The following is a 4,831-nucleotide window of genomic DNA, read 5'->3' on the forward strand; positions in this document are numbered from 1 at the left end:
TACAGCAGGAAAAACTGAAGAATCTAAGTGTAGACTGTTAGGGTTTATGTGAATATCGTCAGTCCTACGAAGAAAAATGTCTTTCAGTTTTTGGATAGGCTATAATCTAAAACCAAATACAGAAATCCTGTGCTCTTGCAACACTTTTCTCAAGCTGTATTCAGAGCTATTGTTTCTCCAGATGTAATCCTCCATCTTGGAAGTCAGACATCCTTTTTCTAATATAATTTTTGTTTGTCTTAACATTTGACTATATTATAAACCATGCTGCTTCCTTGTCCTCAGCTTACCAACCCATCCCAGACACCCTCTGCCAGTGATTCATCCACTGATGTTTGCTGTTCTACCGCTCTTTGTGTTAATCTCAAACTTAGTCCCTAATTATTTTGTTTTTCACCCTCCCAAGTCATTGATAATAAATGACAACATCCAACCTATGTGAAGTCTCGTGGTGATTCCTGTTAATGATCATGGCCTCATGGTCCTCAAAATTGTATTTGCTGTGTGTGGTGACGATTTATTTTCTAAGGAGTCCAGGTCACTCTGAAAGAAGTGTTCTCCCTGCATGTCATTTCCTGTTTGTGGTGGGACTCTACGTTGTGTTGCACTAGGGAGCATTAAAAGGCTGCATGAACACTCTTTATCTGTATTCTTCATTAGTCACTTCAGAAAAACATAAACTATGTATGTCTAAAGATTGGAGAGGGCCTTTTTAATGTTATTTATTGTCTCTGTGCAATCAAATAAACCTCACAGATAGCTGCTTACTAAATATTTGTAACCATTTACTCTCAGCACTTGCACAATAGTGAAAAATATAACATGTGAAGCTGCTTTCCCCCTTCTCTTTTTGTCTTTTTTTATCCCCATTTTGTACATTCTCTGTTCTTTCACCGTGAATCCTTAACTAATTGCTTCAATGAAGAACATGGAAAGAACACATAGCTTATGAAAGCTGTTTACAGATTCATCCCCCCTTCCTAACAGGCTGCTTTGAGTTATAATGATGATGAATGATCCTCTAGATTAATTGTGTAGGGAGCAGCTTTATCACTACTGAAGTCAAGGAAGTTGACTCTAAAGAATTAAATCTAAACAAAATACGGGTGTCAAGACTTAGGCAATGGGTTTTAGTATTATTTCTATCAAAATCCTGTGTGCCTAGAATCTCCTCCTTTCTAATAGCTAGGGCAAATTACGTGCTTTGTGCCAGCAGTATTTTTCAGTGCACTGTCTGTAGTTTTCAGTGCTTTGTGCTCCAGGAACTGAGTTGTTACGTGTTCAATAACGTATTAAAAAAGTAGATATCCCATAGAGTTGTTCTTCATGAGTATGTCCATCGAAGGTAGCAAAAAGTATTTTCAGCTCTCAAGTTGTATTCTGAGTTGAATTGTTTGAAGTAGGAGTTGCTGATGTGCTACTTAAAAATATATTTAAACTTTTACAAAGAAGATTATGTAGAAGTTATTGCTGGAGATTAGAAAAAATTCTTTTCTGAAGTTATTTTGAACCAGTAATTGATGGTGAGCTTGCTTCTCTCTTTGTGTTTTAGAATTCAAAAGGATATTGTGTCATTTCTTTAGCAGATGTTGCAAGCAGCTAAATAGTTAGTTTCAATGTTTTGTGTAGTTAAGCAAATAAATTTGGAACAGATAGCTTCCATTAACAAACTGATTAGAATATCAAACATACATCCTATTTCCAGGAGTTCCAACTGTTAGAAATATGCATAACCTGATTTTTTCAGATACCAGATTAATTTATTATACATGAAGTTTCTTTAAATAAATACAGTAAACTTTGGTGCTGAGCTGGCAATCTGCCCTTGAGAAAGGTGTGATTTAGTTGTGCTAACAATTAAAGCAAAATGAGACAAATCCCTTCTATTTTTCCTTTATTACATTTGGTAGGTTTTTTTTTGGTTTTGGGTTTATTTTTCTGTTTGTCGGGGTTGTTTTTTTTCTCAAATTGCATCTGTGCACATCATAGCTATGCTCCTCCCATGCATCCCATGTCATATTTGAATTTGTAAAGATTATAATGAAGTCCTAACTTTGAGTCGCAGCCTTTGTGGCCCTTTTGGCTGGTCAGGCAAAGTGAGCCCTGAACAGTGACCAGAAGCTGTGGCTCAGATGAGGACATAATGCACAACTGTCCATGGTGCCCTTACCCAACAGCTAATGAACCTCCCAGAACAGCAGGTCACATTGGAGTCACTTTGCTGTGTTTGTCCTGTTTTGTTTTGCTTTTTTGTTTTGTTTTTTTTCTTTTGACTTTCTGGCTCTGAGCGAGTTACTGCAAATTTAATTTAGGATTATTTAGTAGGTTGAAAAATTAATGTCTTCATGTTTGAAGTCTAGCCACTGGATTTTTTTAATAGAATTGAAACATCAAGAAGAGTGGTCGCTTAGTGTAATGCATTATGAAGCAATGTACAGGCTAATCTAAAAAGTGAAAAAGAACTCTATGCAACCTCCTGAAAACCAGAGGTCTTGAGGAAGATTTGCTTTCAGTTTAATACAGATACTCTGCAAAGCTGGTTTACTGAAGTATATTCTGTTTGTCTTTAGGTACATAAATATGTCAGAGCTTAGCAAGAGGGAGGGAATGGAGAGGGGACATTAATTTTCTTGACCACTGCCAGCTTTACAGTTGAAATGTTTTCAACTTAACTTTGGCAGGTTTAAGAAATCTGGGAAGAGTGAGGGAGGATTCTCAATACATTAAAATACAGTGTAAGGAAAATGTGCTGACAGCATGAGCAAATAAATGCAACACAGACGTAGAAGTCAATTTTCTAAATATGCTCATTAAATACTTACAATTTATTCTCTTAAAATTAGAAAATTCATTGATGACTCAATTTATATTTTTGAAAAAAAAACTGTCTACCTGTCATGGTATAAAATTGGCAACAAATAATAAACTTGTCTGGAAAATAAATTACACTTCTTGAATTAGTGAAAATAGAGCTTACCAGAAAAAAAGTAAATCACTGTGTCTTTTGAGTCTCTTTTTGCTTCTTTTTATACCTTGGCCACTTTCTTTATATAGGATCTCAACACGTGCATGTGCTAGAGTTCAAAGGCTTCTTGGATCTCACTTATTGAAAAGTTTTTCATTAACGTTTCCTGCTTTTGCTCCAGTGAGGCAAAGAAGTCCCATCTTGTTTCTGTTTTCATACAGAAGGGAACTGCAGAAGTCTGCAGTGGTCTTGGTTCATTAGACATTTTTGGAGTTAGAAGTTTTGAGGTTTTTTTCTTCAACAGAAATTTTTTTTTTTTCCTTTTTCATCAGAAAAAGGCAAACTTTCAGGTAATAAAATGAACCTTAAGTTTGCACTAATAGATTGATTTATGAGAAGGAAAAAATAAAATACTTAGACTGCCTGGTTTTGTTCTTTTTAAAATCATTTCCCTTTGAAACACTAACCAGAAATCTTCTTCAGCCAGGATCACTGTAGCTGTCATTGGGCTTCTTTTCCAAATGTTATGGAAAAAAACCCCACAAAAGTCAATATATATAAAAAAATAGAGTTACTATCAATTGCAAGTTTGGTCTTAGGTGAAAGCTGATGGAATGCTGCTTCTGAAAAGATTGGGAGTATATAGAAAATGTATTGGTTGTGTTTGTGAAGGCAGAAGGAGACAGGTAACTGGGAAGAACTGACAGATTCTGCAAATATTTGTTTAACCACTTTAGCTTGGGCTGTGCTGCTTCTGCCAGAGAGGTGAGCCCCAGAGAGGACCCTCCCAGGCCTTTTCACATGGGCTGCCCTGCCAGCAAAGCGGTCCCAACCCTGTGGCTCCCCTGCAGTCCCCACTATTTGCCCCTTCAGGAGGCACCAGCAGCCCTGGGAGCCCCCCCAGCTGGGCCCCCAGCTCTGCCCCAGCAACAGCACCACGAGCTCCTCTGATTGGTCGGAGCACTGAGGGGCCCTTCTCTGATTGGCTGGCGTGCCGGGGCTGCTGCTGTCTCTCGCCCAGCCGGCTGCAACCGGTGAGACCGGCTCTGACCGGCTCTGACCGGCTCTGACCGGCTCTGACCGGATCAAAGTTGCCTCCCTCACACCTCACCCTGACTTTGATGTCTCTCCTTTTCCGCCCAGAGCGGAAGGTTTAGTTTGGAAATGCTCTTCCCTCTTCCATTTCCCGCAGCAGGGCCCCCTGTGCTGTGGAGCAGCAGGTAGATCTGGTTGGAGACGGGACAGCACCTGAGAGCCACAGCCTCCTGGTCACCTCTGGTGCCTCCTCACCTGAGGTTGGAAGGGGGCTTTGCTTTTGTTCCGTGCCTTTTGACATCCGGAAAGTGCGTTTCTTCCAGCAGAATGTTTCTAATCAAATCAGGACTGTATTAGCAGTTTCTAAATCGCGTTTCTTTCTCTTTTATTGAGTGGGCTGGAGCCACAAAATGTATGTGTAATGGCATGAAATGTAAGGAAGCATCAAAATACGTTTATGGGTCTGGGATTTTATACTCGTTACAGGTTTTAGAAATCAGTGAGTTCAAGAATGGGACGAATCTGATATTCAGGCCATTTTCCTGTGCCATTTGGCTCTCTGCCATAGGGTCACATTTGTATTGATTTTAGTATTGACTAACTGAAAAACAGGACATTCTGAATTGTATCATCCTTGTACAGGCAATGTGAGGATTACAGAGTAAAATATTCTTGTAGAACAAAAATATGCACAGGGAAAATGTATGCTGTGAAATAGGTGATGTTTTTGTACACGAACGGGTGTATTTATGCTTTAACAACTTGGTGATGGCCACAGACTGTGCAAATAAGTGAGAAAGAGCAGATAATTAGAATTACTACCTCAGCAGG

This window comes from Chaetura pelagica, unplaced genomic scaffold (assembly GCF_000747805.2).
Source record: "Chaetura pelagica isolate M959 unplaced genomic scaffold, ChaPel_1.0 scaffold517, whole genome shotgun sequence".
Lineage (NCBI taxonomy): Eukaryota > Metazoa > Chordata > Aves > Apodiformes > Apodidae > Chaetura > Chaetura pelagica.